The 5,877-nt window shown below is 37.5% G+C and overlaps 1 pseudogene across 1 annotated transcript; it reads left to right on the forward strand.

Annotated features, from left to right (window-relative positions):
• Positions 1-1,002: 1,002 nt before the first annotated feature.
• Positions 1,003-1,716, forward strand: LOC149124906 (prostaglandin E synthase 3 pseudogene; annotated as a pseudogene). Its single transcript, XR_016211631.1, has one exon. The product of XR_016211631.1 is annotated as a prostaglandin E synthase 3 pseudogene (transcript).
• Positions 1,717-5,877: the final 4,161 nt, after the last annotated feature.

Genomic DNA, 5,877 nt, shown 5'->3' on the forward strand with positions numbered 1-5,877 from the left:
ATTTTAAAAAAGAGCGAGGAAGTAAGACATTCTGGAAGGATGTGGAGAGATGGGAACAGATACGCACTGTTGGTGGAAATGTAAGTTAGTAAAGCCACTATGAAAAACACCATGGAGATTTCTTAAAAACTAGAAATGGAATTTCCATAGGATCCAGCAATCCCACTACTGATATTTATCCAAAAATATGAAATCATTGTATCAAAGAAATATCTACCCTACCACATTTATTGCAGCACTATTCACAATAACCAGAAAAACCATAATCACATGAATGGGTAAAGAAGCTGTGGCATATATACACAATAGAATACTATCCAGCTATAGAAAAAAATGAAATCCTATCATCTGCAGCAAAATGGTTGGAACTCGTAGACGTTATGTTAAGTGAAATAAGCCAGACACAGAGGGACAAATACTGCAAATTCTCCCTCTTATTTGGAAACTTTAAAAAAAAACCTCAATCTGAACATGGAATAGTCATTTCTAGGAGTTGCGAGGGGTGGTGGGAATAAAGGGAGCTTGGATTTAAAAATAGGGAAAGATGGGAGTGGTTTATTTATTGTGACAAATATGTCATAGTAATATGAGATGTTAATGGGAAAGTTGGATGGGGGTAAATGAGAATTCTTTGTACTACCTCACAATTTTTGTTTTCTAAACTTAAACTACTCAGAAACAAAAAGTTATTAAAAAAATAAAAATATTTGAACAAATAAACTCTTTAAAACATAGGAATGGTTTCTCTTCTTTCTTAAATAAAGACCACAATCTTTAATATATCTAATAGGGCCCGGCCTCACCACCCCTCGCTCGCACGCACGCACGTTCCTCCTCCGTCCTCGCGCCCCTTTTCCTACACTTTCCTCTTCTCCCCGACTGGAGGAGCTGCTCGCGCCGCGCGGTGCATTCTGGGGACCCAGGTCGAGCCCGTCGCCGCCTTCGCCGCCGCCGCCTGAGGGGAGAGAGGAGAGGCCGCAACCGGGAAGAAAACGCCAGAGTCGCCGCTGGAGGAAAGTCCACTCCCCTGCCGCCGCCGCCGCCGCCAGCGAGGCACGCCCACCCGCTCGCCCGTCCCCCTGCCCCGTTCACAATGCAGCCTGCTTCTGCAAAGTGGTATGATCGAAGGGATTATGTCTTCATTGAATTCTGTGTTGAAGACAGTAAAGATGTTAATGTAAATTTTGAAAAATCCAAACTTACATTCAGTTGTCTTGGAGGAAGTGATAATTTTAAGCATTTAAATGAAATTGACCTTTTTCATTGCATTGATCCAAATGATTCCAAGCACAAAAGAACGGACAGATCAATTTTATGTTGTTTACGAAAAGGAGAATCTGGCCAGTCATGGCCAAGGTTAACAAAAGAAAGCGCAAAGCTCAATTGGCTTAGTGTGGACTTCAATAATTGGAAAGACTGGGAAGATGATTCAGATGAAGACATGTCTAATTTTGATCGTTTCTCTGAGATGATGAACAACATGGGTGGTGATGAGGATGTAGATTTGCCAGAAGTAGATGGAGCAGATGATGATTCACAAGACAGCGATGATGAAAAAATGCCAGATCTGGAATAAGGAGTATTGTCATCACCTGGATTTTGAGAAAGTGATTTCTCTGCAAAATTTCATAATTGAGAGAATTCCTGAGTTGATAGCTCTAAAGGTGGATGCTGTATTTGCCTCCTTTAACCCATTTTTCAACCTATTTGTTTTTTTTTTTAAAAGGCTTCACTAAGGGTTGATATGTACCATTGTAAGGGGCAGTTTTAAGTCAGCTAAGGCAATAACCTTATGCATGAACATTTCCCAGACTTCGTGAAGCTGTTGAGGTCCTAGATAATTGATACAGCAGTTGTGATAAATAAAAACATTTCACTTAAGTCTCCTTTACTTCTTCATAACATAGATACTGACATGATAGGAAGTGCTCAGCTTAGGGAAAGATAAGTAAATTTTAGGGTTTAGAACATGGACTCAAACGTGGCTGAAACAAATTGGCTGACACCTTAAACTGATAACCGGCTATTCCTCTGGTGTATCCTTCAGGAGTGTTCCACTAAAGTTTATTTTTCAAAAAATTCACTTCACATTATTCTATGTAAGTGATCACTTGTCAGTATTCCAGATGTATCTTAGCTAAAACTAGTGAATGCCCTAACTTTGATGGTTTTTGAAGCCTATACATTTGGTATTGTTTGGCCCTTAAGCTTTTACATCTCTTAGCATGGAGGATGAAGAAAGCTGTACATTGTTGCTTGAGAGTCTGTACATTTAGACCAGATTTGTATTTGCACTGTCAGTATGGCAAATGAGTGAAGAAAATGTTAATACACTATTGGAAATTTTTTTTATTTCTTTTTTTTTTCTGGTTCAGCTTATACCAGGGCTGAAAACCTCAATTTATGTTCATGACAGTGGGGATTTTTTTAAATGTCTACATTCTTTCTAATAAACTGTTGGAAGACTTAAAAAAAATATCTAATAGATCCAATGTAATCTCAGCCTACTTCTGTGGCTCTTCCTGTACATATTTCCACTAGTTCCATGATTTCTGACATTCAGGACATTATTTCACAAAATCTCTAATGTGTTTTCCTGCTCCAGAGTTCTGGGGGTTTTATTCTCTGTAAACTGAAACACTTTGGCTTCTAAACCCTTCACCTAGTTAGAACTTCAGATGTCAACTCAAATTATTATTGTTCTACAGGAAAACTTCCTAATACCCAAGATAGAGCCAGTGTCCTGATATACATGTCCTATACATTTTTATTTCATTTTTGAACTACTAAATGATTCTCTTACAATTCTGTAATTAATGTCTACTATCACTGCAATGCTAGAACCCACTCAACAAAGCTTCCTATAGTCTTCTACAGAGTACTGATTTATTTACACTATAGTACGCCTGACTCCTAATAAGTTTTCAACAATAATTTGTTGAATTCATTAATAAAAGTCTGTATTTTAAATTCAGTATCTCTATGTGTTCAGATCACATGAGCTTGAGAAAGAAGGTTGATTCTGTGGGAACCCTACACAGTACAGTCAAAAGAATGAAAGCAGCAAGTAACTACCCATTTTAAAAAGCTCCAAAGAGCAGAGCAAGAAGGCAAGACTTGGTTAGAAACCAATTATGAAAATTACAGGTCCTTAGGAACTATAAAGCAAAAATAGACTTTCCTCTTTCTTCACATGTCTTTCTGAAGCATAGTTGCTGATATGCACTGAGGACTGCAGTATCAACACAGGGGTGGAAACAGCACATAAGGCTGTTACAAAGATTAAATCAGTAACATTTCAGAATTCCTGGCAGTCAGTGCACAGTAAGTATTAGCCACTTCACAAGAGGTGGTCTCACTAACCTCTCCATCAGCATTGCCCAGGTTTCAGTGAGCACTGCTTTCTATGGCCCTCTGTTTGGCTGTATGTAAAGTAATCATTATTCAGCTAACTTGCAGATTTGAAAATTGTTTCCTGACTGTGTGATTTGTCCCCTCATTTAGGAATCTAGAAGTTGTGTTACTGATGCTGAACCCAAGACGGAGCCATCAGCATCAGTAATCAGTTTAAGTATCCTTGGAGAAATAACCGTGAGGATTGCCATGTCTGTTGTCATTTAAGATATTGTCATATTTATTCTGAAATTAAAAACAGAAGCCTCGGTTTCACATCCCAGACCCATCTCTGTGTGTGTGACCCTGGGCATTTAGTTAGTCCTTGGCACGCAGTAAGCTTTCAGTAACATGATCTTTACTTTTCTTACACTTCAATGTTCTGACATTGTGGCCTCTTAAAAAGGAGTAGAATCTGATGTTGACATAAAGCTACAAGGACCACACAGACTGCCCCCGAAATGTAAAAACAACTGCAGAATTGTAACTTACTTTGCTACAAGTGGCCTCCTTATTTTCCTGTCCTTTATGTGTATCCTTCAATCAAAACAACTTCACTGTTCAGTGTGCACGTGTTGATATGCTTCTTAATTGCTGTGGGTGAGAGCCATTATCCTAAGCTATAACCTAATTCAGATTTATGAAAAAAATAGAAATATTGGGTTGATGTCTAAAAATGATGTTTATCTTTTAGATGATTATCTCCCATTATGAGTTAACTAAGCTGGATAAATTAATTTTTCACTGAGACTACAAAATTCTTCCCTGGAAACCTGAACATAGCATAAAAATTAAATCTATAATAATAAAAAGTTTAAAATGTTTTAAAAACTCATTATTAATTATTAATCATCTGCCTTACCTGGCTAGGGCTGATCTTAATGAAATAAATTGGCACAAGATCGAGTCATATGTTCTTCAATAATTTTTTGTAATTACTTAACTAATTACTTAATTAATTAACTAATGCATTAATTAAAATGCAGCTTATATCAATTTAAGATAAATTGACAGATAATGTTAATTAATGGATTACTCATTATGTTTTCATGAGTCATGTTAGTATGGGTGTACAATATTCTTTAGAGACTGACTTTTGTAAATCTGAATTAATTACCACACTTTCATATCTCCATTCTATGAAAGTACAGAATTAGCATTTTTCTTCTCCTGCAATATATGTGCACATAAATGCATGATTATAAATTTTTATTACATTTGTGTCTTTTTAGATAATCTTTCAGGAGGGCCAATGTCATTCACATTCAGTAACTTGCCGTTGGTTTTTTCTTACAAGGCCACTTAGAATGAACTTCACATCCCACATTTTGTTCATTGGAAGGTTATGACTGCTTTTTAAATTTGCTGTTCCTAAGTCATTTTATTATGATTGCAAATAATCTAGAACTCTTCCTGCAATTGTGTTACCTGTCCAGGAATTAAAAGTTTTTCTATATATGTATTTTATTATTCATTAATTTCTTGATAATATTAGTTGAAAATGACTTTTTGGAAGGTACGTTTTGTGGCACAACATGTTAGTCAGCCCTTGGTTCACTTACATCCTCTATCAGAGTACTAATTCAACTTCTAGCTGCTCTGTTTCTGATCCAACTTCTTGCTAATGCCTCCTGAGATGCAGCAGATGACAGCTCAAGTACTTAGACTCCTGGCACCACGTGGGATACCTAGATGGAGTTCTATGCTCCTGGCTTCAGCTTGGCCCAGCCTTGGCCATTGCAGGCATTTGGGAAGTGAACCAGTTGATAACCTACCTCTCTCTCTCTCTCTCTCTCTCTCTCTCTCTCTCTCTCTCTCTCTCCCACACACACACACACAGCTCCCCCTTCTCTATCTCCCTCTCCCTCTCCCTGTTTATGTGTGTTTGTGTGTCTGCCTTTCAAGCAAGGTAAACAAATTAAAAAATTATTTTCATTCTTTATGTAAGGCAGAGTGACAACAAGGAAGGAATAGACAGATCATTCATCTTCTTTTTCACTCCCATAATGCCTACAATGGTCAGAGCTACACTGAACTCTACATAATCTCAACTTGATACATGAACTTTTATACCAAGTAGCTTTACATCAAACTTCCTGCAAAAGAAATTGTCAGGAAAGTGAAGAGGCAACCAACAGAATAGGAAAAAAATATTTGCAAACTATGCAACAGATAAAGAATTAATCTACAAAGAGATCAAGAAACTCCACAACAACAAAACAAACAACCCACTTAAGTGATGGGCCAAGGACCTCAATAGACATTTTTCAAAAGAGGAAGTCCAAATGGCCAACAGACACATGAAAAAATGTTCAGGGTCACTAGCAATCAGGGAAATGCAAATCAAAACCACAATGAAGTTTTACCTCACCCCAGTTAGAATGGCTCACATACAGAAATCTGTCAACAACAGATGCTGGTGAGGATGTGGGGAAAAAGGGACACTAACCCACTGTTGGTGGGAATGTAAACTGGTTAAGCCAC

Source organism: Oryctolagus cuniculus, chromosome 8 (assembly GCF_051225735.1).
Source record: "Oryctolagus cuniculus isolate XC-2025 breed Fujian yellow rabbit chromosome 8, ASM5122573v1, whole genome shotgun sequence".
NCBI lineage: Eukaryota > Metazoa > Chordata > Mammalia > Lagomorpha > Leporidae > Oryctolagus > Oryctolagus cuniculus.